At 36.7% G+C, this 10287-nt stretch overlaps 1 pseudogene; it reads right to left on the bottom strand.

The window, feature by feature from the left end:
- Positions 1-1002: 1002 nt before the first annotated feature.
- The window catches only part of LOC150049202 (heterogeneous nuclear ribonucleoprotein A3 pseudogene), a 47741-nt pseudogene continuing 38456 nt past the window's right edge, over positions 1003-10287 (bottom strand).

Below are 10287 nucleotides of genomic sequence, written 5' to 3'. Positions count from 1 at the left end.
GTAAAGGTCACCAGTGGAGTTTTTAGGGTCTTTTAAGAATAAGCTAGTATTATATACAAAAAGGGATAATTTTATTTCTTCATTTTTCTATTTGATTTTATCTTTCCTCCTTTTGCCTTATTTCTCTGGCAAGTAATTAGAGTACTATATTGACAAAGAACACACACACACACACACACAGAACGAGGAAGATCTCCTTTGTCTTATTTCTTATTTTGAGAAAATGTTTTTTTTCTTCATTTGATGTATTGTTGGTTTTAGGTTTGATATACAACCTCTATAATTATTTTTTTTTTAGAATTTTGAGGGTTCTTTCATTTGAAGGTAATCTTAATGCTATTAAGTTCACAAATATGCCAATTTAAATACCCAATCCGATGTATCTAAAACATACAATGCATATATACAAGCATCTGTTCCCTCCACATGTCAGCGCCCATTCATATCATGGTTTGGAAATGAGAAAAATAGATTCTCCTTAAATTGCGAGTCAGTAGGTGTTTCTTTACCATTGACTTTAGCAAAATTCATACAAAATAGTAATTAATAATGACCTTTAATTGTTCACTCACAAGGAAACAACTTCAAAACTGCATTTAGTTAAAGTTTCTGTACTAAAATGTAGAAAAACTGAACTATGCAAATATTAAAAAGTTAAAAATTCCTTAATTTTTTATTTCTGGCACCACTACCATGATTTACAGCACAACATACCTGATGTAATGAAAAGAAAAAGAAAAAGACCGCAGGAATGTGCATCTAATTGACACTACATTGCAATAACCAACAGCTGCAAACTGTGTGGTGACAGTCCTGAACAAGAAGGGTTTCCTGTTTAAGCTGCAGTAACTTTTCTGACTATGGATCATCATTCCTTCTGTGGCAGACTTTTACAGTTCCTCTAATGCATTGGGGACGACTGCCTCAAAGTAACCTGCTTTCCTGATAACCCTCCTGCTCTCTCTCCTGATAAGAACTGCAGCCCCCTCCCTTTTTCTGATTTTAAAACCTTCTGCTACCATATCGACTACTTATTCCACCATAGCCTCCTCTTCCACCAAAGTTTCCACCATGTGCAAAATTATCTCCTCCACCTCCTAAGTTCCTTCCATGACCCATAAAGTTGCCAGATCCACCTCCACGATGACTTTGTGATCCAGCAGACTCCATCTCTTGTTTAGAAAGAGGCTTTTTCACTTCACAAGTATGCCCATTAATAGTGCGGTATTTCTGAACAACAATTTTTCTCCACCGTATCATGATCATCAAAAGTTACAAAAGCAAATTCTCTCTTTTTCCCACTCTGCCTGTCTTCCATAACTTGTATAATTTCAGTCTTGCTATAGTTTTCAAAGTAGTCTCTCTAATTATATTCTTTTGTATTTTCTTTAATACCACCAACAAAAACTTTCTTCACTGTTAGATGGGCTCCTGGCTTCACAGAATCCTCTCTAGAAACTGCTCTCTTTGGTTCTACAACACGCCCATCAACCTTGTGGGGTCTAGCACACATGGCTGCAGCCACCTCTTCCACTCTAGAGTCAGTCACAAAACTGAAGCCCCTGGGACATTTTTTTTGAGGATCTCTCATCACCACACAATCTGTGGGTGTGCCTCATACCTCAACATGTTCTCTTAAACCATCATCTGTAGTTTCAAAGTTCAGATCACCAAGACACTGCTTCCACATCTGCTCTGGTTCCTTTGGATCATGGAGTTTAATATGGGGACTGAGAGGAAGACTATACAACCTTTATTGTGTTGTGGTATAATCTTTCTATTCCTAGTTCCTTCAGGGATTTTATTCCGAAGGGTTATTGAATTTTTTTCAAAAGCTATCTCTGTTTTGATTGAGATGGTCATGTGATTTTATTTATTTATTTATTTATTTATTTATTTATTTATTTATTTATTTTTTGCCAGTCCTGGGCTTGAGCTCAGGGCCTGAGCACTGTCCTTGGACTTTCTCAAGGCTAGAGCTCTACCACTTGAGCCTCAGCACCACTTCCGGCTTTTTTTCTGTGTATGTGGTACCGAGGAATCGAACCCGGGTCTTCATGCATGTTAGGCAAGCACTTTAACCTCATGTGATTTTTTTTATTTTTCGTCCTTGATTCTATTTATCTGTTTTGCTATGTTGATGAATTTGTGTATGTTGAAATATCCCATGAAAGCCAACTTAATCACATTGTAGGATCTTTTTACTTTTTGTGCCAGTCCTAGGACTTGAACTTAGCATTTTGTGCTTTGTTCCCCCTCACTCACACTTGGCACTTTACCACTTAAGGCATACCTCCAGTTGAGACTGTTTTTGTGCCAGTCTTAGGGCTTGAACTCAGGGTTTGGACATTGTCCTTGAGAGTGTTTTTTATTCTCAAGGAGAGTGATCTACTACTTGAGCCACAGTTCCACTTATAGTGTTGTGGTGGTTAACTGGAAATAAAGAGTCATAGATTTTCCTGCCTGAGCTAGTTTTGAATGGTGATCCTCAGATTTCAGGCTTTTAAGTAGTTAGGGTTATAGGTGTAAGCCATCAGTGCCAGCCATGACGTTTTCTTGTTTGATGCTTAATTAGAGATAAATGTCTTGTGGATTTGCCTCAGCCTCTGAGTAGCTATGACTATAGGCATGAGCCACCAGCATCTGGCTCCAGAGTAAGATTAAAAAACATATGTTGTGGAATTCTGTTTGAAAATATTTTATTGAGGTGCTTTTTTAACATCTGTGTTCATCAAGGAAATTAATCTATGTTTAGGAATGAATCTATCAAGCAGATTAATCTATAGTTTTTTTTTAATGTTTTTATGTTATCTGCTTCTTCAGAAGCTCTATCTTTTCAGGTTTGGTGTGGGAAATTCCTACCAAGTCTATCTGGCCAAAGCAAAGTAGTCAAGACAACGCAGTGCATAGGCTGAGCAAGATATCAATGGGATTTGAACCTGTGCTCCCCTCATTTTACTGTTCCCTGTCTGAGCCCCTCTGCTTATAGTTCCAGGTCCTCTGTATGCCTAAGTTTGGGGTGCTGCAACTTCAATGAAACTGCAACTTAGATGGAATTTTCCAATGCAAATAGATCTGTGTTGGTGAGCCTGGGGAGCCACAGACAGATACAGCCTAGTTTTTTAGGTTCACACTGATTCTTGAAGCTGTAGCCAGTAGAGTGGGAAGACCTTTTTTTTTTGCTATCCCTAGCCAAAGGTTTGACAGGTAAGTTTTCCTCTTTGGCTTCATTTTCTACTTTCATTGGGCTTCTAATTCTGTTTTGTGCTATTTTAATTTACATGCCCTTTCTGGAGTTGTGTTTTAAATCCCCATTTTGTCTTTTTAGCACTGCAGTTTTCTTTTGCCATTATTCTCTTATCTTTTCTTCTGAAGTGTCTTGTTTGATTGATTTTGCATTGTTCCCAAGTTCTTCTGAAGAGCAAATGAATCATTTTAGAGGCTTCTGGTCCTGTTCTTTGAGTATTGCTTACTTCTATAATGTATTCTTTGTGTACCTTGCCTATAAAAAATCAGGGATCTGTTCCTCCTAATTTTGTTTGATTTAGATTCAGTAACAATAAAAGCACTGCATATCCATTGTAATGAAAAGACAAGGTAGAGGTGTAGAAAGGATATTTTAGGGTTTGTCTCCCAGGTAATTATTTCTGATTGCTTCATATGCACTTTTCTATATTTCTGCTATTTTATTCTATATTCCAAATTTCTTCAAGGCTAGTGTTCTACCCTTTGAATCACAGTACCCCTTCCAGGTTTTTCCGTGTATGTGGTGCCAAGGAAGATGAACCCAGGGCCTTGTGCATGCTAGAGAAGCACTCTACCACTAGGCTACTCTCCCAGACCCTAATTTTTTTTCTTTTGACATTTTATAATCAATTTCCCTCCAAAGTGATAGTCTGCCTCATTTTCCAAAAGGATGCTTATAATAGACATAGGAAGAGAACATTAATTCTAGCTACTTGGGAGGCAGAGAGTGAGAGATTGTGGTTGGAAACAAGCCTAAGCAAACAGTTATTCAAGACATCATCTCAGTAAATGACTAGGTGGCATGGTGGTATTTCATCTTAGCTATTGGAGGAAGCACACACAGAAGTATTTGGTCATGATTAACCTGTGCACAAGGTAAAACTTATCTCAAAGATAATCATCTTCAAAAGAGCTGGTTCAAATGGTTCATATAGTAGAGTGCTTTCCAAGTATATATAAAGTCAAAAGTGTGAGGTCAGATCCCATATTGCCAAAAGCATGGCTGCTTAACAGTTTTGTGAATGTCATATCAATTATTCAATTATATTACTATTGAGAACATTTAGCTACAGCATTAAAAACAATCACAAACAATGCTTTTATACATACCAAGGTGCACATTTTTTGTAGATTAATGTTTTTATATCTGGTTAGTTCCAATGGGAAAATAAATGGGAAGGAATTATTTACATTGCTATTAATAAACATACTTATTGGAACAAAATTTGTGAGATCTTGTAAATACAACATTGCATGTGAGTGCCTATTTTCTGACCCACTGGACGTTCTTGATAGAGCTAACATTATTTTCTTCACTATTAATATATAAATCAGTAGCTAGTGAGATTGAACTAATAAGAATGAGCAATTTTCTGGATGTTTATTGGCCTTTTCTTTTCCTTAGCTTGACTCACTAGATTCTTCCATCTTTTCCCTTTTGCAGTTTTACGTAGAAAATTACATTTCTTTCTTGTGATACACATTGCACATATTTGTCTTCCAGTCTTTGTGGTCTTTTGCACTTTAATGACACATCATATTTTGATTTTAGTTTTGTTCACAATATTCTGACCTCGTGGCTATTCTTGACTGAAAGACTATGACTTAATTGTATAGTATCTCTTATATTTAAAAAATGGTTGATTTTTTTTTCCTCTCCTGAAATTTGTAGCTCTCATGTCTTAACATGTTGATTCTCCCTCATTTCTAAACTTTACTCTCTGCTAACCCCTGTTCTTGATGGTGTACCCTGTAATCCCATTTTAGCCTCTGGAATCTCCACCTCCTTATGTTCTTGTGTAAACTGACTTCTGTCAAGCTGCTACAGTACTGCAGTGCACTTTCCTCTGTCTTTTGAGTTGTTCTTGCTGTTCTTGATTCTATTCTTACTGATGCTCTTTGCATTCTCCTTATCTTTCCCGATGACACACTCTATATACTTTAGGTACCATGCGATTGCCATTTTATACTTTAAATGAAACTTTATTTTGTCTATATACTTATTTAAGCTGCCTTGACATTTTGGGGTTTAAAATAATTTTCTTCTTCATCAGCAGTGATGTTTATTAAAAAAAACCGTAACACATGTAACCATTCTAGTTCCTTTATAGATAACTTCTGTTTTTTTAATTTTTATTTTATTGTTGGGGTAGTGGGTACATTACTTCTTATACCCTTTCCCATGTTTTTCTCCCACTTTCCTTCCCTCCTCCTCCCACTCATCTTGGTTTTCCCTTACCTTCCCATTTTCTTTTTTTCTTTTTTTTTTTTTTGCCAGTCCTGGGCTTGAGCTCAGGGCCTGAGCACTGTCCTTGGACTTTCTCAAGGTAGAGCTCTACCACTTGAGCCTCAGCACCACTTCTGGCTTTTTTCTATGTATGTGGTACCGAGGAATCGAACCCGGGTCTTCATGCATGCTAGGCAAGCACTTTAACCACTAGGCCAAACTCCCAGCCCTACCTTCCCATTTTCAAATACCCAAATAAAGGTATATACAATATACCAGGTACCAAAGTCAGATGCAGTAACAACATGAGATAAACCTTAAGGGGAAAAGAAAAGAAATAGCTTCACACAGAACATTAAGAACAACAATCACAAAGATAAATCTCTTGTTTCCATATTCTGAAGTTCATTTAGCTTAGCCTCATCCTGTATGGACATATGCACATAGCTTTTGACATATTATGATCCTCTGTTAGGAGACTCCTAAACATATGCTAATTGTTACAAATGAGGGAAGCCATTGAACCTGTGTTCCTTTGGGTCTGGCTTACTTCACTTCTTCACTTAATATGATTTTTTTCCAAATTTTTCCATTTCCTTACAAATGTGGTAATGTCATTCTTTCTGATGGCAGCACAGAATTCCATGGTGTGGTATAGATGACTTCTTTTCTTCTTCCTGCCCATTGTTTCATGAATAATTAGCACATACTCTATCTTGTTCTTAAATTTTTGCACAAGGAATTAAAGAAAAATCTCCCTGACAATGACCAAATTTATTTATTATTATGGTCAGCTTTTGGCACATTTCTTGCATGCATTAAATGACTCACTTTCTATTATGATCTGAATTCTCTTCCCTCCAACTTAAGATCTTGAAGCTATACAACTTCAACACAACTGTATTTAGATGTAGAAACTTAAAGACACAGTGAAGGTTAGATGAGGCCATAGAGTAGGGCACTATCATAGCAGTCATTAGAATTATCATTAACAATTTTTTCTCTCTATCTTTAAAAAATATGCTGTCCCTACGTCTTGAGCTCAGGCCATTATCCCTGAGCTTCTGAGCTTAAGGCCTATGCTCTCCCATGGACCCACATCTCCACTTCCTGCTTTTTGGCGGTTGATGAGAGATAGGAGTCTCACAGATTTTTCTGCTTACACTGACTATGAAATGCAGTCCTCAGATCTCAGCCTCCTAAGTTGCTAGAATTCCAGGTATGAACCACTGGCTTTGGGTGAGGATTGGCAATTGTATAGAAACATGGAAGAAAGGACACTAGAGTTCTCTTTCTTTCTATGCACACTCAGAGGAAGGACTGTGTGGTAGGCAGAGCATGTAGAAAGTCATCTTCAAGCCAGAATGAGAAGTCTCACCAAAACTGACCCTGTAATATGTAGATCTTGAGCATTAGGGCTTTTGAACTATGAAATAAGCTTCTCTTGTTCATGCTATCATTATTTATATTCTCTTATAGCCTACAGTGACTAACATACTTTTCTCCTATCTATATTTTCTGCTCTGCTTTTGAGAATTCCCTCTGGTTGAACAACATAACTCCTGAGGAAATTGTATTCTTTACTTTTCTGTCTTTTTTTTTTTTTGCCAGTCCTGGGCTTGAGCTCAGGGCCTGAGCCCTGTCCTTGGACTTTCTCAAGGCTAGAGCTCTACCACTTGAGCCTCAGCACCACTTCCAGCTTTTTTCTATGCACGTGGTACCAAGGAATAGAACCCGGGTCTTCGTGCATGCTAGGCAAGCACTCTACCACTAGGCCAAACTCCTGGCCCTGTCTTATTTTTTTTAACACATTTATCTGATTCTTTAATCTTATCTTTAATTTCCAGTGAATTTTTTGTTGTCAAAAATCATCTTTGCCAACTTTATATTTTCAATAGTTCTACTTTCTAGTCAGATTATCCTGAAATAAAAATTAAGATACTTAAACAGTTATTATTTTGCTACCAAAAAGTCCTACTTCATTCTACTATTTATTTTAGTTTGTTGTTTAGTAGGATTTTCCTTCCTTTTTTTGCCAGTCTCAGGGCTTGAACTCAGGGCCTGAGTTTCTTGGGCTTTTTCAAGAGTAGAGCTCTACCACTTGAGCCACAACACCACTTCTGGCTTTTTCTATCTATATAATATCAAGGAATCAAACCCTGGTCTTCATGCATGCTAGGCAAGCACTCTACCACTAGGCCAAACTCCCAGCCTGTTCCTTCCATTTTAAGAATCACCTAGGCATTATTTTGGGATAAGCAAAACAGACAACTGTGTTCCATAGACCTTTTGTCTGAATGTAGGAGAATTGTAAGTAAATATATGAAATATATATAATTGTATAATGAACAGAATTATTATTATGGGCTTCTCCATGTGACTGAGTGTTTCAGAAAGAGATCTTTAAGGAAGCAGAAACTTGTAGAGAAACACTGGGTACAAAGAATACAATTACTGTGCATATGTCCCTAGACTGGAAGAGTCCATGGAAATCTCAAATGAATCAAGATCAATGCATTTCTATATAATGAGAGGAGGATAGATGAAGTCAGGGACAATAGACAATATCATTTGGATTCCCCCAGCTGTAGCAGGGAAATTAGGTTTATTCTGTTTGAAGAGAATTCTTTGGATAAAATCATCTGAGCAATAACAAATTTTGATTTGTATATTTTAAAAAGATGCCTCTGGCTTCTCAATAGATGGTTGTAGGTAATTAGCTTCAGCATTTTGATTTATTACATTTTAAAGAATGTAAAAGAGGAATTGAAATATAGATTTTGGGGGTAGTAGCATAACTGTAGTACTCTAGAAACAATGGAATCTACTTCCATCTACATCAAAGATGACTCTTGGAAAGCCAGGCTGAGAGTTTTACACACATGAACATTGCTAGTGAGATATTAGGCAAACAGGCAGGGTGCTAGTCTAAGTTTGAAGCTCAAATATAAAATATTTGCACACACCACTTAGTTTTTTATATTTTTTTTTGCCAGTCCTGGGCTTGATCTCAGGGCCTGAGCACTGTCCTTGGACCTTCTCAAGGCTCGAGCTCTACCATTTGAGCCACAGCACTATTTCTGGCTTTTCTATATATGTAATACTGAGGAATCGAACCCAGGTCTTCATGCATGCTAGGCTAGCACTCTACCACTAGGCCAAACTTCTGGCCCACCATTTAATTTTTAGTTATCAAAATTACTCAGGAATAGTGGGTATATCATTTAAATACTTTCACATTTATTAATTTTATTCATGTCCAGGAAAGTGATCTACTCTGATAAATGCCTCACATATTCTTAAGAAATAAATATATGTATATTTATGCAATATATACACATACATATTGAGTGGAATGGTTCATGTAGGTTTATTGATAGTGTTATTCAAACATATTATATCCTCAACGACTTTACATTTGTTCTATTAATTTTAGGTACTCCAGTATTTTTTTTATGTTTGTATGCCTTAATTTTTTGTCAGCTTATGGAATTTGCTATTCAATTTAACAGTGTAATGTCAAACATTGTTATGTTTATGAGAAATATAAGGAAAGTACATGGGAGAATACATAGGTTCTTAAAAATGTGGACTGGTTTGCAAATATAAGCAGTTATTGGAAGTTTGCTTCCATGTAGCTTTGATAAGGAGTAAAAGTAGGACACTGGGGTAAAATTATAGAAATCTATGAATTAATTCATTGCCTCATTCAAGTTCAAGTGACTGAAGCAAAAAAATGACAGCAGGAAAAACCACAAATGATGAAAATGTTAGCATGTTAAACTTTCCAAAAAAAAAGGAAAATTATTGTTATGGCTATTCAAAGAATGAAGAAAAATTTATTCATGATTTTCTATTAAGATTAGCAGGTATTCATTGATCTTGATTATGAGCATGTGGTTCTGCTTATTGAAAACCTTTTTCACCTTAAATTTTTACAGTGGTAATAGGGTATGAGAAAGTCAGGATACCTAAGATTTTAAAGAGTTTATCTAAATATACTGATAACTTTGAGCTTATCTATGTCTCTTCTCTTCTTGGAAATAAATTTTTAGTTAGCCATCACAGCATCCTAGAGAGTTGGGATCAAAATATTTTTCTCACTTTGTAGATTGCTTTAGGCAGAGACCGGATAAGTAAGTGTCTTATCTGAGATTGCTGATAAGCCGGGGGAGGGGGGGGAAGGGGAATTAGAATGTCAAACTTTGGATGCTTTATCTTGGGTTTAGTCAGAGGCTCTCACTAAGTCCTGGGCAGAGCCTATGGCATCTGGAAGCAAAGGTGAAAATGGAAGTCAGTGATACCTAGCTGGCTCCCGGCCCCCATTGTCAGTCTCTGTGTATCAGTGGGGTGTTAAGAAGCCAGGAGCTCATAAACTAACCCCTTGCTAATAATACAAACAATCCATTTTCCCAAGTTCATATGTTTTTCTGAGCTGACAACCTCATCTCCCCAGTTCTCTGCCGAAGGCTAGTACTGTGCTGAGCTCCACCAAGATAATCTCCATCATTCCAGAAAATGATCAAAGGAAATGACATTTTTTTTTGGTCTTCAGTTAAACCTATGGCTTTGCTTTTTTCTAGAAAAGTGCAATGCATGAGGCAAAAAGCTCTATGAATTTTACTCTATGTTTGTTAAGCACAGACCATATTATGTATGCAAAAGACATCCATCAGTTAAGTAACACTCAGCAAAACTAGAAAGACACAGTGAGGTGATAAAGGAAATGACTGGAGGTAAACTTATTTGTGGCTTTACACTAAAATGAAACACTACAGATAGGCTTGCATATTAAAAATCTATGCTTAGATGAC

Source organism: Megascapheus bottae, chromosome 20 (genome assembly GCF_031878675.1).
Source record: "Megascapheus bottae isolate mThoBot1 chromosome 20, mThoBot2.hap1, whole genome shotgun sequence".
In the NCBI taxonomy this organism is placed as follows: Eukaryota; Metazoa; Chordata; class Mammalia; order Rodentia; family Geomyidae; genus Megascapheus; species Megascapheus bottae.
This window is presented reverse-complemented; position numbering and strand designations above follow the sequence as displayed.